The sequence below is a fragment of the Entelurus aequoreus genome, linkage group LG12, assembly GCF_033978785.1.
Source record: "Entelurus aequoreus isolate RoL-2023_Sb linkage group LG12, RoL_Eaeq_v1.1, whole genome shotgun sequence".
In the NCBI taxonomy this organism is placed as follows: domain Eukaryota; kingdom Metazoa; phylum Chordata; class Actinopteri; order Syngnathiformes; family Syngnathidae; genus Entelurus; species Entelurus aequoreus.
Window position 1 is genome coordinate 5,136,287 of NC_084742.1, and position 8,550 is coordinate 5,144,836.

At 36.9% G+C, this 8,550-nt stretch overlaps 1 protein-coding gene across 1 annotated transcript in view; it reads right to left on the reverse strand.

The window, feature by feature from the left end:
• The window catches only part of LOC133661358 (peroxisome proliferator-activated receptor alpha-like), a 46,290-nt gene extending 38,829 nt beyond the window's left edge, over window positions 1-7,461 (reverse strand). Inside the window, exon 1 of the mRNA XM_062064514.1 lies at window positions 7,270-7,461. The gene's annotated coding sequence lies outside the window, so the exon portion shown is untranslated. The remainder of the gene's footprint in view (window positions 1-7,269) is intronic.
• Window positions 7,462-8,550: the final 1,089 nt, after the last annotated feature.

Below are 8,550 nucleotides of genomic sequence, written 5' to 3' on the forward strand. Positions count from 1 at the left end.
AGTCCTGACCTGAACCCGATAGAACACCATTTGGGATGAATTAGAACAAAGACTGAGAGCCAGGCCTTCTCCACCAACATCAGTGTGTGACCTCACCAATGCGCTTTTGGAAGAATGGTGGAAAATTCCTACAAACACACTCCGCAACCTTGTGGACAGCCTTTTCCAGAAGAGTTGAAGCTGTAATAGCTGCAAAAGGTGGACCGACATCATATTGAACCCTATGGGTTAGGAATGGGATGCAACTTCAAGTTTATATGTGAGTCAAGGCAGGTGGCAATATAGTGTATATAATATATACTGTATACATTTGGGGGAGGTTTGTTTTTTGCATTAGATGGCTCCAGGACATCCTTTACAGCAGGGGTCACTAACCTTTTTGAAAGCAAGAGCTACTTCTTGGGTGCTGATTAATGCGAAGGGCTACCAGTTTGATACACACTTAAATAAATTGCCAGAAATAGCCAATTTGCTCAATTTACCTTTAACTCTATGTCATTATTAATAATTAATGATATTTACACTTAACTGAACGGTTTAAAAGAGGAAAAAACAAGAAAAAAATGACAATTACATTTTGAAACATAGTTTATCTTCAATTTCGACTCTTTAAAATTCAAAATTCAACGGAAAAAAAGAAGAGAAAAACTAGCTAATTCGAATCTTTTTGAAAAAAAATTTAAAAAATGAATTTATGGAACATCATTAGTAATTTTTCCTGATTAAGATTAATTTTCGAATTTTGATGACATGTTTTAAATAGGTTAAAATCCAATCTACACTTTGTTAGAATATATAACAAATTGGACCAAGCTATATTTCTAACAAAGACAAATCATTATTTCTTCTAGATTTTCCAGAACAAAAATTTTAAAAGAAATTCAAAAGACTTTGAAATAAGATTCAAATTTGATTCTACAGATTTTCTAGAATATTTTTATTTTATTTTAATCATAATAAGTTTGAAGAAATATTTCACAAATATTCTTCGTCGAAAAAACAGAAGCTAAAATGAAGAATTAAATTAAAATGTATTTATTATTCTTTACAACAACAAAAAATAAATTTACTTGAACATTGATTTAAATTGTCAGGAAAGAAGAGGAAGGAATTTAAAAGGTAAAAAGGTATATGTGTTTAAAAATCCTAAAATCATTTTTAAGGTTGTATTTTTTCTCTAAAATTGTCTTTCTGAAAGTTATAAGAAGCAAAGTAAAAAAAAAAAAGAATTTATTTAAACAAGTGAAGACCAAGTCTTTCAAATATTTTCTTGGATTTTCAAATTCTATTTGAGTTTTGTCTCTCTTAGAATTAAAAATGTCGGGCAAAGCGGAGACCAGCTTGCTAGTAAATAAATACAATTAAAAAATAGAGGCAGCTCACTGGTAAGTGCTGCTATTTGAGCTATTTTTAGAACAGGCCAGCGGGCTACTCATCTGGTCCTTACGGGCTACCTGGTGCCCCGCGTTGGTGACCCCTGATTTAGAGCTCGTCCACATACAGTACTGCCGATAATTGACTTGCAGCAGATGTTACTGTTATTATTTCCGGACATACATGTAGCCTGATTTAACCTTGGCAACAATGTAGCCATGAAGGTATTCCAAAATGGCTGAGACATGTCCTGACAAGTGAGCTGTGTTTATTATTGTGCAGCGCCACTCTCATGTAGCTCGCTAAACTATTAGTAAACTTTAGGGGTGCGGGGGAAAAAATCGATGCGAATTCGAATCGCGATTCTCGCGTTGTGCCATTCTCATTTTTAAAAAATCTTTTTTTTTTTTTTAAATTAATCAATCCAACAAAACAATACACAGCAATACCATAACAATGCAATCCAGTTCCAAAACCAAACCCGACCCAGCAACACTCAGAAGTGCAATAAACAGAGCAATTGAGAGGAGACACAAACACCACACAGAACAAACCAAAAGTAGTGGAACGAAAATGAATATTATCAACAACAGTATCAATATTAGTTACAATTTCAACATAGCAGTGATTAAAAATCCCTCATTGACATTATCATTAGACATTAAAATAAAAAAGAACAATAGTGTCACAGTGGCTTGCACTTGCATCACATCTCATAAGCTTGACAACACACTGTGTCCAATATTTTCACAAAGATAATATAAGTCATATATTTGGTTCATTTAATACAGGGGTGTCCAAACTTTTTCCACCGAGGGCCGCACACGGGAAAATTAAACCATGCGGGGGCCATTTTGATATTTTTCATTTTCAAACCGTAACAAAATATATAGATTTTTTTTTTTTAACAATTAGGGATCCTGGGGCCCGTAAAGGGTCTCAGTCATTAAAAGGTTAAAAACAAGTCAAATTATTATTGCCTATTATTATATATGCCCTTTCTGTCAAAGACAACTTTGTTTTTTATAGTAAAACTGAAATATGCAGTATTTCCCCCACCGCCCAAAACATTCAGAAAGCAATGTTTGATGTGAAGTAATTAGAGGTGTCACGCCAAATTTCTTCCCCCTACAAACCCCCCCCATTTACTTCCGTCCTCTTACGTCATTGACAGCGATCGATAGCAATTTGGCTTTGACTGCCCGTCACTGGAAGGATACTTCGTCTTTGACAGCTGCTGGAATCTGAAGAAAGCGATTATTGTTTTTTTTTTTTGTACAGGCGCGAAACAGGACAGTCGCATGCCGGTTAAAGGCCTACTGAAAGCCACTACTAGCGACCACGCAGTCTGATAATTTATATATCAATGATGAAATCTTAACATTGCAACACATGCCAATACGGCCGGGTTAACTTATAAAGTGACATTTAAAACTTCCCGGGAAATATCTGGCTGAAACATCGCGGTATGATGACGTATGCGCGTGACGAAGTCAGAGTAACGGAAGTTATGGTACCCCGTAGAATCCTATACAAAAAGCTCTGTTTTCATTTCATAATTCCACAGTATTCTGGACATCTTTTGCAATTTGTTTAATGAACAATGAAGGCTGCAAAGAAGACAGTTGTAGGTGGGATCGGTGTATTAGCAGCGGACTACAGCAACACAACCAGGAGGACTTTGTTGGAGCGCTAGCCGCGCTAGCCGCCGACCTCACCTTGACTTCCTACGTCTCCGGGCCGCCAAACGCATCGGGTGAAGTCCTTCGTCCTTCTGCCGATCGCTGGAACGCAGGTGAGCACGGGTGTTGATGAGTAGATGAGGGCTGGCTGGCGTAGGTGGAGAGCTAATGTTTTTAGCATAGCTCTGTGAGGTCCCGTTGCTAAGTTGCTAAGTTAGCTTCAATGGCGTCGTTAGCACAGCATTGTTAACCTTCGCCAGCCTGGAAAGCATTAACCGTGTATTTACATGTCCACTGTTTAATAGTATTGTTGATTTTCTATCTATCCTTCCAGTCAGGGGTTTATTTTTTTGTTTCTATATGCAGTTAAAGCACGATGCTATCACGTTAGCTCGTAGCTAAAGCATTTCGCCGATGTATTGTCGTGGAGATAAAAGGCACTGAATGTCCATTTCGCGTTCTGGACTCTCATTTTCAAGAGGATATAGTATCCCAGGTGGTTTAACATACAAATCCGTGATCCACAATAGAAAAAGGAGAGTGTGGAATCCAATGAGCCAGCTTGTACCTAAGTTACGGTCAGAGCGAAAAAAGATACGTCCATCGCTGTCTCTCAAGTCCTTCACTGTAACGTTCCTCATCTACGAATCTTTCATCCTCGCTCAAATTAATGGGGTAATCATCACTTTCTCGGTCCGAATCTCTCTCGCTCCATTGTAAACAACGGGGAATTGTGAGGAATACTAGCTCCTGTGACGTCACGCTACTTCCGCTACAGGCAAGGCTTTTTTTTATCAGCGAGCAAAAGTTGCGAACTTTATCGTCGATTTTCTCTACTAAATCCTTCCAGCAAAAATATGTCAATATCGCGAAATGATCAAGTATGACACATAGAATGGATCTGCTATTCCCGTTAAAAATAAAAATAAATCATTTCAGTAGGTCTTTAAGGACCCCCGGCAACTTTGTGATTTTATTGGACGCAGCTCCGGAAGAAAATGGGAGGGGGGAGGTTTTTGTAGGGGGAAGAAATTTGGCGTGACAGAGCCCTGAAAAGATCAATAATGCAGGACACCATTGATTTTATTTTCATTATTATTTTTGATTAATCACAGTGAAAAGATGAATAAAATCCCACTAAATATCTTTGGGATCCAAAAGGTACCCCACTCATAAAGTAATACATTTTTATTATTGTTTCTTTAACTTTCAACACTTAAGTTACGGGATTAACTTCAGATACAGTATATCTGTTGATTTTACACTAGTTTGTTTTATGCTCTTTTGTCAAAGAAAACTTGGATGTTTTTATATGGCAACCACACAATCTATGCAATATTTTCCCACATAAAACATTTTAATGTGAAATATTTGAAGTAATTTGAGCCTTGAAGATTTTAATAATTCATTATTATTGATTTTTTGTCTTTTTTTTTTGCAATGGCAAAAAAAAGGAAAATAAAGATATACAAAATAAAATAAAAACAGCCTGCATGGCAGCTTTGTGTCAACATTGCAACGTTTTCTAGTTGGATTTCACCTCATTCCACTTTTTTAATGTTTTTTTTTATTTTTGCAACGGCATTTCCAGAATGTGTGGCGAGCCGCTAAACAATTAGCTGCGGGCAGCAAGTGGCCCCCGGGCCGCACTTTGGACACCCCTGATTTAATAGTTAAAACAAATTTACATTATTGCAATCAGTTGATAAAACATTGTCCTTTACAATTATAAAAGCTTTTTACAAAAATCTACTACTCTGCTTGCATGTCAGCAGATTGAATGAATAGAGAATATTTTTGAATCGGGGAAAAAAAATACTTTTTGAATCGAGAATCGTGTTGAATTGAAAAAAAAATCGATTTTGAATCGAATCGTGGGACACCCAAAGATTCACAGCCCTAGTACAGCGTTTTTCAACCACTGTGCCGCGGCACACTAGTGTACCGTGAGATATTGTCTGGTGTGCCGTGGGAGATGATGTCATTTCACCTAATTGGGTTACAAATATTTTTTTGCAAACCAGTAATTATAATCCGCAAATAACGTGTTGTTGTTGAGTGTCGGTGCTGTCTAGAGCTCGGCAGAGTAACCGTGTAATACTCTTCCATATCAGTAGGTGGCAGCAGGTAGCTAATTGCTTTGTGGATGTCGGAAACAGCGGGAGGCAGCGTGCAGGTAAAAAGGTGTCTAACGCTTAAACCAAAAATAAACAAAAGGTGAGTGCCCCTAAGAAAAGGCACTGAAGCTTAGGGAAGGCTATGCAGAACAAAACTAAAACTGAACTGGCTACAAAGTAAACAAAAACAGAATGCTGGACGACAGCAAAGACTTACTGTGGAGCAAGGACGGCGTCCACAATGTACATCCGAACATGACATCAATCAACAATGTCCCCACAAAGAAGGATAAAAACAACTGAAATATTCTCGATTAAACACTACACACGGGAAAACAGCAAAAAACTCATAATAAGTCATGAGAGTACACCTACTTTGAGACAAGAGCTATATTATGCATGCTTGGTTATGCTTTAGAGCAGGGGTCACCAACCTTTTTGAAAGCAAGAGCTACTTCTTGGGTAGTGATTAATGCGAAGGGCTACCAGTTTGATACACACTTAAATAAATTGCCAGAAATAGCCAATTTGCTCAATTTACCTTTAACTCTATGTTATTATTAATATTTAATGATATTTACACTTAATTGAACGGTTTAAAAGAGGAGAAAACACGAAAAAAATGACAATTAAATTTTGAAACATAGTTTATCTTCAATTTCGACTCTTTGAAATTCAAAATTCAACCGAAAAAAAGAAGAGAAAAACTAGCTAATTCGAATCTTTTTGAAAAAATTAAAAAAAGAATTTATGGAACATCATTAGTAATTTTTCCTGATTAAGATTAATTTTAGAATTTTGATGACATGTTTTAAATAGGTTAAAATCCAATCTACACTTTGTTAGAATATATAACAAATTGGACCAAGCTATATTTCTAACAAAGACAAATCATTATTTCTTCTAGATTTTCCAGAGCAAAAATTTTAAAAGAAATTCAAAAGACTTTGAAATAAGATTTAAATTTGATTCTACAGATTTTCTAGATTTGCCAGAATTTTTTTTGGAATTTTAATCATAATAAGTCTGAAGAAATATTTCACAAATATTCTTCGTCGGGAAAAAAAGAAGCTAAAATGAAGAATTAAATGAACATTTATTTATTATTCTTTACAATAAAAACGATTAATTTACTTGAACATTGATTTAAATTGTCAGGAAAGAAGAGGAAGGAATTTAAAAGGTAAAAAGGTATATGTGTTTAAAAATCCTAAAATCATTTTTAAGGTTGTATTTTTTCTCTAAAATTGTCTTTCTGAAAGTTATAAAAATCTAAGTAAAAAAATTTATGAATTTAATTAAACAAGTCTTTAAAATATTTTCTTGGATTTTCTAATTCTATTTGAGTTTTGTCTCTCTTAGAATTAAAAATGTCGAGCAAAGCGAGACCAGCTTGCTAGTAAATAAATAAAATTTAAAAAATAGAGGCAGCTCACTGGTAAGTGCTGCTATTTGAGCTATTTTTTACAACAGGCCAGCGGGCTACTCATCTGGTCCTTACGGGCTACCTGGTGCCCGCGGGCACCGCGTTGGTGACCCCTGCTTTAAAGTCATATCCAACAATTGCGACAACAACTTTTTACTGTCAACTGAGTTTTGTTTTTTAATGATTTCTGCTGGTGGTTTGCCTCCGGATTTTTTCAACGCAAAAAAATGTGCCTTGGCTCAAAAAAGGTTGAAAAACACAGCCCTAGTAAACATATTGATGGGGGGGGGGAGAAGAAAAAACAAGGACATAATGTTCTTCTCCCCATCGATCATCAGGCATTGTTTTACTTCCCTTATAGATGCTGGACTCTTATCTTTAGGGCACAAGAGGAGAGGAAGCTTGTAAAGTGTCCAATCTCTGTACGTGCCCTTATTTTGAAGTATTTCTTGCACCTGCAGCCAACAGCGAAGGAGCTTCCATTTGTTTACCATCCAAACCCAAAGATGCTGCGTTGACAAGGTCATTCCAAAACATTACAATAACAACAATGTATTCAGAATAATCAACTCGACACTTGTTTCGGAGGCGAACTTGACAAAAGTGATGAGAGACAACGCAGGAAATGCTCTTACGTAATAAGAGCAAAGTTGGAAATGTTTAGTTTTACCGCAGAGATTTGGCTCCCGAGCATTTCCAGACTTCCGGTCGGGGTTGGTTGTGCGGAGCGGACAAGGAAGGGAGAAGTTTTCGGCGCAGCTTTTTCTTTTTTTTTATCTCCGTGTGGCCTGTCCGTCCATTTCGCTCCGAGCTCGCAACGCGCCCTCTGTCGTCCTTGAACAGGAAGTGACGTCAGACAGAGCAGGGGTGGGGGGGGTGGGAAAGAACCCTCCGCACGCGCACACCCTCCTGACACACCTATTGTTTGAGCCAATCACAGCCCAAAGGGGAACCACACACGCTCCCGGGTATCGTTAATAAAAACACTTAAAACAGCGTCGGATACGCAAGACAGACGTTTATTTGCTTCGGGTGATTCTAATTGACTAAATAAAAGGACACGGTCGTATTAAACATTGCCAAAAGGGATGGAAGGGGGAAAGCAAGCCACTTCCGGTATAGACGTCCTACTTCCTGTTTACAAAAAGGCTTCTTGGTCAGCTGACACTAAATAATGTGTTTCTATTCCCACGACGTTTTACTACCGATATTACCCGGAAACAACACTAAATACATCGAAAACAAAAAGGTTATGAATGTATTATTTAACGTTTTTTACTGAGTCGTATTGAGTTTTGATATAAATCCGCCGTGCGATAACGTAAAAAAAAAAAAATAGTTATGAGGGGGAAAAAATAAGATAAAAAAATGTTTTTTTAAAATCAAGCTTTTATTTTATTTATTTTTTTTTTCCTTTTTTTTTTTTTTTTTTTAAACTTTTATTTATACATTTCAACATTTACAAATAGACAAGAAACAGTAATCAAAAATAATTACAGAAATCGTACAAAACAGTACAAAAAGAGTACAAAGCAGCGCCAGGGGGTTATAAATTCAAAGTAACTAAAATAGAATGCAAAATATATATATATAAAATAAACAAAGTGCAAAGCCATAGGCTCACTCAATTTAAAGTTAAGTTAAAGTTAAAGTGCCAATGATTGTCACACACACACTAGGTGTGGCGAAATGATTCTCTGCATTTGACCCATCACCCTTGATCACCCCCTGGGAGGTGAGGGGAGCAGTGGGCAGCAGCGGTGGACGCTCCCGGGAATCATTTTGGTGATTTAACCCCCAATTCCAACCCTTGATGCTGAGTGTCAAGCAGGGAGGTAATGGGTCCCATTTTTATAGTCTTTGGTACGACGCGGCCGGGGTTTGAACTCACAACCTACCCATCTCAGGGCGGACACTCTTCAATCAATCAATGTTTATTTATATAGCCCTA